This window comes from Papio anubis, chromosome 13 (assembly GCF_008728515.1).
Source record: "Papio anubis isolate 15944 chromosome 13, Panubis1.0, whole genome shotgun sequence".
NCBI lineage: Eukaryota > Metazoa > Chordata > Mammalia > Primates > Cercopithecidae > Papio > Papio anubis.
Genome location: NC_044988.1, coordinates 94,795,090 through 94,801,582, shown reverse-complemented (window position 1 = coordinate 94,801,582; position 6,493 = coordinate 94,795,090). Strand labels below are relative to the sequence as shown.

At 49.7% G+C, this 6,493-nt stretch overlaps 1 pseudogene; it reads right to left on the bottom strand.

The window, feature by feature from the left end:
- Positions 1 to 621: 621 nt before the first annotated feature.
- Positions 622 to 1,941, bottom strand: LOC101019714 (annotated as a pseudogene).
- Positions 1,942 to 6,493: the final 4,552 nt, after the last annotated feature.

Sequence of the window (6,493 nt, the reverse complement as noted above, 5' to 3'; positions counted from 1 at the left end):
GTACATATTTGGGTCTATTTGTTTTTGTTTTTGTTTTGAGATGGAGTCTCACTGTGCTGCCCAGGCTGAAATGCAGTGGCATGATCTCAGCTCACTGCAACCTCCACCTCCCGGGTTCAAGCGATTCTCCTGCCTCAGCCTCCTGAGTAGCTGGAATTACAGGTGCCTGCCACCACACCCAGCTAATGTTTGTATTTTTAGTAGAGATGGGGTTTCACCATGTTGGCCAGGCTAGTCTTGAACTCCTGACTTCAAGTGATGGGCCCACCTCGGCCTCCTACAGTGCTGGGATTACAGGCGTGAGCCACCATGTCCGGCCTGGGTCTGTTTCTTACCAGAGCTCAATCTACTCTAATACAAGTGCATAGTATTAGATTGACTCATCTGAAATTGCCATCTTGCCATTTTGTAAGTCAAAAATGGTCAAATGTTAGCAATTTCAGATGATTCAACCTAAAACACAAAACCCATTCTTTCTTCTCCGAGGTAGTATTCACCCTGTGGATGGACCACAGCTGATTTAGCCACTCCCCTTTGATGAACCTCTGTGTTGTCTCCAATTTTTGTCCTTACAATTAATATGGCAATTCACATTCTTGAATATTTATCATTATGAATTTCTTTTTTTTTTGAATAATAACAAGGCTTTAACGGCTCAATTTTCTTATGATTATACAGACATATAAATCTTGAAAAGGTAACGCCGTGTAGTAAAATCCATAAAAATAACAGTTTTGCCACCGTGCAAAGTTCATTCAGTTTGATTCCCCATGTCCTCGCCAAGCAGTTTTCTGATTAGAGCTGGAAGACACAGGCTGGGCGCGGTGGCGACCCTGGAGTCCCAGCTACCGGGGAGGCTGAGGTGGAATGATCACTTGAGTCCAGGAGTTTCCAGCCAGTCTGGGCAACATAGCAAGACCCCGTCCCTTTTTTTAAAATTGGAAGGCATAAAGTCTATACATTCTACACTGAATCACGAATATACTGCGGAGAGTGTGCAGAACGTAAACCTTGAAATCCCACACTCCAACATCATGTATGTCCATGAGCAGGATTTGCAATTCACTTCGTACTGGAGGTAAGCACCTCAGCTGGGGTCCTCTTGCCGCAGTGGTCAGGCCGTCAGAGCTGAGGCCTTTCACTACAACAAGGGAAGTAGTGTTCGGTCCGAAACAGGACGGGGACTTCGTAGCCTGCTTGCTGTGGCCTCGAGGGAGCAGACTTGCTAAAGAGCGAGGGCACGTTCATCGTGTGCAGGAGCTTCTTGAACGCCCTGGGGAAGGCGCCCAGCTCGGCCTCGGCCTTGGTGACCTGCTCCTCCATCCTGGCTAGGCGGCCGCCCGCCATCCTCACGAAGGCCTCCAGCCGGTGGATCCTGCTGCAGATGTGCCGCATCTCGGCGGCCTTCGCGTGGATGCGCGGCACGCCCTGGCTGACGACTGGGGACGAGTCGCCGCGAAGCATGTCCGGCATGTCCACGAACTCGTCCACTCTGGTGAGCAGATCCTCCAGGCTCGCGTCCAGGGCTTCGACCTCGGGCCGTGCCCCGGCCCGGGACAGCAGGCAGGCGGCGTAGCAGCAGCAGGTCGCGGCCCGGCGCACCGTCCTCCGCGCCCTCGTCCTCCCACGCCCCGAGGCGCTGCTGCGGCTCTGGGACACGGTGCCACTGTCCCCGCTCCAGGCGGCGCCCTGAGGCTCGGCCTCTTCCGCCAGCCCCTCGGGCGGCGCTCCGCTATCTGAGGAGCTACCCTCCATAGCCCGCGACCGCCAAATTTCTATGAGTGCATCTGTCAGATCCCACACATGGGGTTGCTGAATCGGTGCTGCATGTTCAATATTTTGGTCCGGGTGTGGTGGCTCACACCTGAAATCGCAACACTTTGGGAGGCCAGGGTGAGAGGATCCCTTGAGCCCAGGAGTTCAGGACCAGCCTGGGCAACCTAGGGAGACCCTGTCTCTACCAAAAAAAAAAAGAAAAACAAATTAATTAGCCAGGCATGGTAGCACACACCTATAGTCCCAGCTACTCAGGAGGCTGAGGTGTGAGAATCACTTGAACTCAGGAGGTCAAGGCTGCAGCGAGCTGTGATCAAGGCACTGCACTCCAGCCTGGGTGACAGAGCAAGGCCCTATCTCAAAAAAAAAAAAAAGATTTTTATATATGCTGCTCAAATTACTCTCAAACATTTTCTTTTTTTCTTTTTTTTTTCTTTTCTTTCTTTCTTTTTTCTTTTCTTTTTTTTTTTGAGATAGAGTTTCCTTGTTGCCCAGGCTGGAATGTGCAAATGATGGATCTCGCTCATCGCAACCTCCACCTCCCTGGTCTGCTGCATTCTCCTGCCTCAGTCTCCTCAGTCTCCTTCCCGAGTAGCTGGGATTACAGGCATGCCAGCCACCACTGGGCAATTTGTATTTTAGTAGAGACGCAGGTATCCCCTATGCTGATCAGTCTGGTCTCATACTCCTGACCTCAGGTAATCCACTCCAACTTGGGGCCTCCCAAAGTGGTGGGATTACAGGCATGAGCCACCACCAGCCTAAACATTTTCAGAATGGTTATGTGCATGTGGACTGTGTGTGTATTTTTAAAACAAATACTGGCTGTGGCAACGGTGGTCTACTGCCTGTAATCCCAGCACTTCGAGGCCGCAGGCAGGGCAGATCAATGCAGGTCAGAGGATTGAGACCATCCTGGCTAACACGTGGAACTCCTGGCCTCTACTGAAAAATACAAAAAGATTAGCCCATGCGGGTGGCGGGTGCCTGTAGTCCCAGCTACTTGGGAGGCTGAGGCAGGAGAATGGCGTGAACCCAGGAGGTGGAGCTTGCAGTGAGCCGAGATCGCGCCACTGTGTTCCCGCCTGGGCAACAGAATGAGACTCAGTCTAAAAAAAAAAAAATTACTGATACAGGGCATACTATGTTCTGGCCACTGCTCTATGTTCTTTACAAATATTTGTTTAACCTTCACAACAACCCTATGAGGTAGGCATTATTGTTATTATCCCCATTTTACAAATGGGGAAACTGAGGCCAAGAGAAGTTAAGTCACTTGTCCAAGATCACACCACTAGTAAGAGGTGGAGCTGGGAGGATATGAGCCCAGGCATGTTGGCGCCATAGTCTGTCTTCATGACCACCATATCCTACTGCTTATGAGAGTGAGGCCTGGGGCCTGGGACTGCTCTCTTCCCTTTCAGGAAAAGTAAAAGAGTATTCGAGGGCCAGGCATGATGACTCACGCCTGTAATCCCAGCACTTTGGGAGGCTGAGGCAAGTGAATCACCTGAGGTCAGGGGTTCGAGACCAGCCAACATGGTGAAACCCCATCTCTACTAAAAATACAAAAATTAACCAGGCATGCTGGTGGGCGCCTGTAATCCCAGCTACTTGGGAGGCTGAGGCAGGAGAATCACTTGAACCTGGGAGGCGGAGGTTGCAGTGAGCTGAGATTACGCCACTGCACTCCAGCCTGGAGGACAGAGTAAGACTCTCTCTCTCAAAGACCAAAAATAAAAATAAAAAATAAAAAAATAAAACTTAAAAATAAAAAGGATTCCCAGCAGTGGCTGCCATTGTGAGCACAGAGCATGCCTGGGGGTGAGGGCTTAATAAAGGCAATAAGCAAAGGAATGACTTGCCGGAGACTTCTCCCTGATTTCCTTTATTCTTACTCAGACTCCTCGCTTCCTTTGTTCACCCAGCTGAGCGTGAGTTCTGGCTTGCCACCAGTAGCCTGTGCCCTTCTCTGAGCCTTTATTCCTTCATCTGGAAAGTGGAGATAATAACAGGGCTCACATGAGGATGACATGTATGAGAATAAAATAAGTGGAAGCACAATTTCAGTCATTTACTCAAGAATGCCCGGAGCCCTGATTGTGTGCCCTTTACTCTCCTAATCCCATTGTTGGCCATCTTGGCAACTTCCAATCCGTTGCCCTTGTAAACGCCACCAACCTCACCACTACGTGAACATCCTCGTGCACATTTCTTTTTTTTTTTTTTTTTTGCATTCGCCAAATTATTTCTAGGAGTAAATTTCTAGTTGTGGAATTGCTGGGTCAAAAGGAGGGGAATTTTTATTTATTTGTTTATTTATTTTTATTATTATTTACTTATTTATTTATTTTGTTGAGATGGAGTCTTGCTCTATCACCCAGGCTGGAGGGAGGGTAATCTTTTTCTTTTTTTAGATGGAGTTTCACTTTTTTTTGCCCAGGCTGGAGTGCAATGACACAATCTCGGTTCACTGCAACCTCCACCTCCCGGGTTCAAGTGATTCTCCTGCCTCAGCCTCCACAGTAGCTGGGATTATAGGCATGTCCCACCACGCCCGGCTAATTTTGTATTTTTAGTAGAGACGGGGTTTCTCCATGTTGGCCAGTCTGGTCTCGAACTCCCGACCTCAGATGATCCACCCGCCTCGGCCTCCCAATGTGCTGGGATTACAGGTGTGAGCCACTGCACCCGGCCAATTTTTTTTTTTTTTTTGAGACAGAGTCTCTCTCTGTCACTGAGGCTGAAGTACGGTGGCATGATCTCGGCTCACTGTAACCTCCATCTCTCTGGGAATACAGGCATGTGCCACCACACCCAGCTAATTTTTGTTTGTTTGTTTGTTTGTTTAGTAGAGACTAGGTTTCACCATGTTGGCCAGGCTGGTTTGAACTCCTGACCTCAGGTGATCTGCCTGCCTCAGCCTCCCAAAATGCTGGGATTACAGGTGTGAGCCACCATGTCCAGCCTAAGTGTACATTTTAAAATAACTAAGAGAGTATAATTAGATTGTAACACAAAGGATAAATGCTTGAGGGGATGTATACCCCATTTACCCTGATGTGATTACTACGCATTGTATGCGTCTATCAAAGTATCTCATGTACCCCATAAATATTTAATGTATACACCTACAATATACCCACAAAAATTAAAAATAAAAAAACAAAAAGGAGCAATTTAAAAAATAAAATAAAATGTACTGACTTGAGGAAAAATAAAAGACAGTTTAAATATTAGCCATGCGTGGTGGCATGCACCTATAGTCCCAGAGTTCCAGTTACTTGGGTGGGAGGATTGCTTGAGCCTGGGAGGTTGAGGCTGCAGTGACCTGTGATCACACCACTGCACTCCAGCTTGAGCAACAGCGGGAGATCCCATCTCTAAAAAAAAGAAAGAAAGAAAGAAAGGCCACATGTGCAGCCTCAGGCCTGCTGGCAGGATCTCGGAAGGCAGGGCGTGGAGACTTCTCTTTCCTCTCCTGCCATGGATACAAGATGGGGACCTGCTGATGGCCACCATTCTCACTGGCCATTTCTCAACTGGGCTTGTCACACGAAAACTGTTCCCAGGCAGAGTCAAGGAAATCCCTAAATCAATAATGATCTGGGCTGGGCACGGTGGCTCACGCCTGTAATCCCAGCACTTTGGAAGTCCGAGGCAGGCTGATACTTGAGGTCAGGAGTTCAAGACCAGCACGACCAGCATGATGAAACCCAGGCTCTAGTAAACACACACAAAAACTTAGCTGGGTGTGATGGCGCACGCCTGTAGTCCCAGCTACTTCGGAGGCTGGGGCAGGAGAATCCCTTGAACCGAGGAGGCAGAGGTTGCAGTGAGCTGAGATCGAGCCACTGCACTCTAGCCTGGGCGACAGAGCAAGACTCTGTCTCAAAAAAAAAAAAAAAAGAAAGAAAAGAAAAAAAGAATGATCTGGAAGGAGAGCTTGGTCCTGAGAGGCACCCCCCACCTTTCCCTTCTCAGTTCTGCATGGCTGCACTTCCCTCTCCTCTCCAGCCCGCCAGCACACACAGTGTAAGACCCCCACTTAGAGTCCAGCCAGGCCACAGGGACCGTCCCAGGACACTGGGGTGTGAGTGGCAAATTGGGAAGCACAGGGGGGCCCTGTCCAAGGCAGAGAGTCAGGAGAGGCTATTCTGAGGAGGAGCAGGTAAGGCGGGAGGACAGAGGGGCAGCACGTGGAAGGCCAGGAGGTGAGAGAGGGGCAGTCACATAGAGGAGGATGGGCCACCTCCCGACGGCCACAGTGGGGACCATGGAGGATTTAGAGGCACACCCTGCCACCTGTGGAGAATGGACCAGAGGGTCTGAACCTGGACCAGAGTGGACTTGGGACCTAGGTGTCTGCTTATATCTCTTGGTTACACCTTCTGTTCCCACCATGAAGATGAGTCATTCCCTAGTCTGAGCAAGACCACGCTCCTGCATCGTAAGCATCATCTCTAGAAATCAAAACCCAGGCAAGCTGGTCGAGTGCAGTGTCTCACGCTTGGATAATCCCAGCACTTTGGGAGGCTGAGGTGGGTGGATCATTTGAGGTCAAGAGTTGGAGACCAGGGGCGGGCGCGGTGGCTCAAGCCTGTAATCTCAGCACTTTGGGAGGCCGAGACGGGCGGATCACGAGGTCAGGAGATCGAGACCATCCTGGCTAACATGGTGAAACCCCGTCTCTACTAAAAAATACAAAAAACTAGCC